The sequence below is a fragment of the Melozone crissalis genome, unplaced genomic scaffold, assembly GCF_028551555.1.
Source record: "Melozone crissalis strain CALT ecotype California unplaced genomic scaffold, PUWL_Pcris_2 ptg000198l_1, whole genome shotgun sequence".
NCBI classification, from domain to species: Eukaryota; Metazoa; Chordata; class Aves; order Passeriformes; family Passerellidae; genus Melozone; species Melozone crissalis.
Window position 1 is genome coordinate 623,684 of NW_026535962.1, and position 6,000 is coordinate 629,683.

Sequence of the window (6,000 nt, forward strand, 5' to 3'; positions counted from 1 at the left end):
CGCTCCTGCCAGCTGTGCCAGCCCAGCAGAGGCACCACAGCACCCCTGCTGCAGCACCAGGCTGGAGGAAGGACACTGCCCTGCCCAGGCCTGGCAGGAGCTGCAGGTTCCTCTCTGTCCTCCATCAGCAGTGCTACTGGCACAATTAACCTGTGTATTCCTCACACCCGCTGAATCCTTTCTCCTCTGCTGTCACAGTCCAACAGGGCTCCACTCACCCAGCACTGATGGTTCTCACTCTGATGCTGGTGCTGGACACCCTGAACTGCATCAGCCGGGTTCCCACTGGGCTCTGGCTGCCAGGAGGTGCTGAGGGCTCAGCAATGAAGGTTCCACAATGGGACACAGAGGATTCGGAGTCTGCCTTGCCTTCCTCCCCTCCAGGGGTGAGTAACCCACACAGCTCCATCCCACCCCCTGCCCTGGAACCTCTGAGCCTGATCCTGCCCTCCAGGAGCTGCGGGGATGGAGAGGGACCGTCCACATTCACACAGGGCCTGACACCTGAGACAGGCTGGGCCAAGCTCAGCAACACGGACAGCTTTCTTCCTTCAGAGAGACTTTGGGACATCCTTACTTATCTCTGCCATTAGGTGTCATGTTTCCAGCAGCAGCACCTTTCCTGAAGAGCAAACACAAATGCCTACAGGAAAATTTCACCCTAGGATTTAGAAGCACCCTTTTAAGAAGACGCTTTCATTAAAATTCTGTTTAATTTCCAATTAACTATTAAATAAAAGAGTAAAAGAAAACCAGTAACTACTTCAGCACTCAACACAAAATGAACTGAGGCCATACTTTAACCACCATCCTCACTACCTCATCTTCAAAAAATAACCCAACAACCCCCGAAATCAAGGCCAAAAAAATCCAAACAGCACCCTTGGACTTGAACAAGTTTTAAAAGTTGTGTCTCTCTTGAATCTGCTTTTGCCAAATTAAATACACAAAGTTATAAGAAGGGACTGATGTTCAACACTAATGTGGCTCATCAGAAATGAAAAGAAAGTGATAAAATAGGAAGTCTCCCATATTACCCTAAAACCCAGAGTTTTGATCAGGATCCATAGCCAGAGCCAGCTAAGCTGATTTTGGCAAGGCTGAAAGTAACACTGGATCAAGGATAATTCTGAACTTCAAACAGCTACACATAAAAAACACTTCAAATATAAAGCCTAAAGGTTTGAACTTATGTATGTTCAAAAGATACACTTTGTTTTCTCTAGGAAAACAGATAACAGGTTCCTGTTGTCAGAGCATTAGGATTCCTCTTGAAGATGATTTTTAAAGTCTGCAGAGCTGCACAGAAGCAATCTGTTCTCTAAACACTGAGTTCAAAGTGCCACCGAGTGCGCTGTGCACGTGCAGGGCACAAGAAAAAGCACTGCAATATAAAGTACAAACAAATGCTTGGAGTTGTTTATGCCCAGGACGATGATTCAATATACAATTAAAACTTTAATGTTCAAGTACATCCACATGTCAGCCTCCTGCCATTTAATTACTTTTCAGTTTTTTTAAGAACAGTCCTCAGACTGGCTGAGCAGCCACCAAATGCATCACCAATAACTCATGTCTGTATATTTGCAACTTATGGCTTCAAATACAAACTGCTCCAACGCTCTGTGTAAACACGAGCCTCCACACAAAAGCATTAACCTGCCACTGGACTTATGCTGCGCGAGTAATTCGGCCCGTTTGGCAGGAGATCCTCTCAAACCTCCAGCAAAGCTACTTACCCTGAACACAGCCACGCCAGGGCCAGGACACGTGATGGCAGGATCCTTCCTGGGAGCCCTGGGGTGCCAGCCTGCCTGGGACCAGGCTGGGGCTGGGCTGGCACCGAGGGTCCCCCAGCCCCGAAGTGCTGGGCATCATCCCCAGGCACAGGCTGTGAGCAGGAGATGGGCATCATCCCCAGGCACTGGCTGTGAGCAGGAGATGGGCATCATCCCCAGCACTGGCTGTGGGCAGGAGATGGGCATCATCCCCAGGACCAGGCTGTGAGCAGGAGATGGGCATCATCCCCAGGCACAGGCTGTGAGCAGGAGATCGGCATCATCCCCAGCACTGGCTGTGAGCAGGAGATGGGCATCATCCCCAGGCACAGGCTGTGGGCAGGAGATGGGCATCATCCCCAATACAGGCTGTGAGCAGGAGATGGGCATCATCCCCAGGACCAGGCTGTGAGCCCGAGATGGGCATCATCCCCAGGACCAGGCTGTGAGCAGGAGATGGGCATCATCCCCAGGACCAGGCTGTGGGCAGGAGATGGGCATCATCCCCAATACAGGCTATGAGCAGGAGATGGGCATCATCCCCAGGCACAGGCTGTGAGCAGGAGATGGGCATCATCCCCAGGACCAGGCTGTGAGCAGGAGATGGGCATCATCCCCAATACAGGCTGTGAGCAGGAGATGGGCATCATCCCCAATACAGGCTGTGAGCAGGAGATGGGCATCATCCCCAGCACAGGCTGTGAGCAGGAGATGGGCATCATCCCCAGGCACAGGCTGTGAGCAGGAGATGGGCATCATCTCCAGCACAGGCTGTGAGCAGGAGATGGGCATCATCCCCGGGACCAGGCTGTGGGCAGGAGATGGGCATCATCCCCAATACAGGCTATGAGCAGGAGATGGGCATCATCCCCAGGACCAGGCTGTGAGCAGGAGATGGGCATCATCCCCAGGCACTGGCTGTGAGCAGGAGATGGGCATCATCCCCAGGCACTGGCTGTGAGCAGGAGATGGGCATCATCCCCAATACAGGCTGTGAGCAGGAGATGGGCATCATCCCCAGGACCAGGCTGTGAGCAGGAGATGGGCATCATCCCCAGGACCAGGCTGTGAGCCCGAGATGGGCATCATCCCCAGGCACAGGCTGTGAGCAGGAGATGGGCATCATCCCCAGGACCAGGCTGTGAGCCCGAGATGGGCATCATCCCCAGGACCAGGCTGTGAGCCCGAGATGGGCATCATCCCCAGGCACAGGCTGTGAGCCCGAGATGGGCATCATCCCCAGGACCAGGCTGTGAGCAGGAGATGGGCATCATCCCCAATACAGGCTATGAGCAGGAGATGGGCATCATCCCCAGCACTGGCTGTGAGCAGGAGATGGGCATCATCCCCAGGCACAGGCTGTGAGCAGGAGATGGGCATCATCCCCAGGACCAGGCTGTGAGCAGGAGATGGGCATCATCCCCAGGACCAGGCTGTGAGCCCGAGATGGGCATCATCCCCAGGACCAGGCTGTGAGCCCGAGATGGGCATCATCCCCAGGCACAGGCTGTGAGCCCGAGATGGGCATCATCCCCAGGACCAGGCTGTGAGCCCAAGATGGGCATCACCCCCAATGCAGGCTGCCCTGCAGTGCTGGGCATCCCCAGCACAGGATGCCCCACAACTGCTGGGCATCCCCAGCACAGGCTGTGAGCAGGAGCTGCTCTGGAGCTGCTCTGGAGGGATAACTCCGCTCCCCTCCAGGATCAGGCAGTGCCAGCACTGCGCATGAAAACAGATTTTTATTTTTAGAAGCGGCGCGAGCGCGGCACTTCCTGGCAGCTCCACCTTGAAGAACGACAGACGCTCTGTCACCCTCCGTTCCAAAAGCAGCGTTTCACAACTTCTGCTACCTGCCACAACACAGGGAGGCAAGGGACAATCTGCTGAGAACGGCAAGTGACAGCTTCCCAGTTTGTAACTTGGCACTGAGAACTTCTGTTGGAATATGCTGCCAGTCTTCGCTCGCGTCAATAAATCGATGCCTTTTTTCCTGCCACGGGGATGAACGGAACATTAAATGTTTTTATTTATGACACTGATTTTTTCCATAGCAACCGGATGTGAACATGGCATTCCCGGAGCAATGAAGTCACTATAGCAACGTGATAATGATGTCAGAATAATCAGCATTTCATACTTGTGAAATACATGGCTTCTGTGAATTCAGAAAGTCGCAGAGACCACAAGAGCAAGAGTGCTCCATCTGGAACTTCCCTTTAACTTGCCTGGTTCTGGATAACTTCTCATTAAAGGCGCAGAGCTTTGCTAACGCACCATTTTCTGTTTCTCCAAGCTCCATTCATTACTTCCCAAAAGTCTCACAAATTCCCGCATTAAACCTGAGGATCCGCTACACCAGGCAGAATTACTGGCACACCGTTTCAGCATGAAAAAGCAATGACACCAATCACAACAGTGAAACATTTCACAGCAGACAGGCACTGTCAGCTGAACAGACGCTCTCCTCGACTCTTCAAATAATCTGGTGTCTCTTTGCGGGGAGCAACACAACCACTCAGAGAGAATTACAGCAGCAACAGAAATTACAGAGCGCCGGTACAATGCTCCGAAGGCAGACAGGCGTTTTCAAGTCAAACAACTATTTTAAGCAATATTATCTCCCCTGTCAAGCTACTGAAAGGAAAAAAACCCGAGTTTTCATGGTTTGCCCTTCCTGTTTGCAGCTCTTTCCAAGCTGTGTGCAAAGCAAGACCCAATTCCAGCTCTGCGTCAGTCGGAACTGGCTCGGCTGTGTCCAAACCCCAAACCCACACGTTCTGGACTCAAATACCGCCAGCAAAGACACCAACTAACGAGAAGCACCTAAACACCAAAGTTTCCCTACGCAGAGAATGGTTTCTCTTTAAAGCGACCGAAGGAAGTGCAAGAAGCCTTTCCAGAGCTGAGGTGGTCTGGGACAACCGGTCCTTGGGAGCAGAAGATGAGAATGGGCTGGGAGGGTGAGGATGGAGCAGAGGATGAGGATGGAGCGGAGGGTGAGCATGAACGGAGGATGAGGATGGGCCAGCCCGCTGCTCCACGTGGCTCACGGGGGGCTCCCCCTTGGCTTGTCCCACCTGCCCAAACCTCCTGCCGCCCATGCGGGCCGCTTGTCCAGCCGTGCCCTGTGCCCCGTCCTGCCGTGCCCATCCCCTGTCCTCTGTGCCCTGTCCTCTGTGCCCTGTGCCCCGTCCCGCCGTGCCCTGTGCCAGCCCCCCGGCCGTGCCCCGTGCCCCGTCCTGCCGTGCCCATCCCGTCCTCTGTGCCCTGTCCAGCCGTGCCCTGTGCCCCGTCCCGCCGTGCCCTGTGCCAGCCCCCCGGCCGTACCTGCAGCCCCGCTGTCCCTTCGCTCCGCACAAGCCCCTGTGCCCCTGCCCAGCCCAGCGCGGCCGCCCCGCACGCACCTGCCCGCAGGGGCACCGCGACAGTTCCGCCCGCCGCCGGCAGCCCGCCCGGTGCCGCACAAGATGGATGTCCGGCGGGGCCGGGACGGGACCGGCCGGCCAGCACGGGGCCGGGGCCGGGGCCGGGCCGAGCCGCCTCCCCCGCGCTCCGGCCGGGCCGCGGGCAGGGAGCGCCCGGCGCGGCCCCGCTGCCCCCGCCCGGCCCCGCCGGACTCCGGCCCGGCCCCGGCCCCGGCCCCGGCCCCTGCCCCGCTCCGCCCGGCCGCGGCCTCGCCAGGCCCCGCCGGGACACCCGCGGCCGCCGCTTCCCCCGCCGCTGCCCCGCCCCGGCCCCGGCCCCGGCGCCTTCCCCGCTCACCGCCGCCCCCGGGCCGCTCCCGCCGCCGCTCCGCCGCCGCTGCGGGCCGGGGCTGGGGCTGGGGCTCGGCTGCTGCCGCGGCCGCTGCTGCTGCTCTGCGCGGCGGCGGCGCCGCTCCGCTCCGCCCTCCGCCCTCCGCGGCCGGGGAGGAGCCAGGGGCGGGCGGGGACCGACGGGCCCGCAAAAGTTCCGGGGGCCGGGGCAGGTGCGGGGCCGTGCGGCAATGGGTGCCCGGTGGGGTCGGGTCTGTCCCGCGGGACCGGCTCCGTCCGGGGATGGGCACCCGGCGGGACCGGGCCGGGCCCGGCCTCTGGTGCGGGGCTGGAGCGTGGCCGGGGCAGGGAGCGGAGCCGGGAAGCGGCTGGAGCGGCTGGAGAGGGGCTCGAGAGGGGCTCAGCCCGGAGAAAAGGAGGCTCCGGGGGGACCTTGAGGCTCTGCACAGCTCCTGACAGGGAGG

General features: G+C 58.4%; 1 protein-coding gene across 1 annotated transcript in view; it reads right to left on the reverse strand.

The window, feature by feature from the left end:
* The window catches only part of RAP1A (RAP1A, member of RAS oncogene family), a 32,293-nt gene extending 26,684 nt beyond the window's left edge, over nt 1–5,609 (reverse strand). The window contains exon 1 of the mRNA XM_054293980.1: nt 5,544–5,609. The gene's annotated coding sequence lies outside the window, so the exon portion shown is untranslated. The remainder of the gene's footprint in view (nt 1–5,543) is intronic.
* Nucleotides 5,610–6,000: the final 391 nt, after the last annotated feature.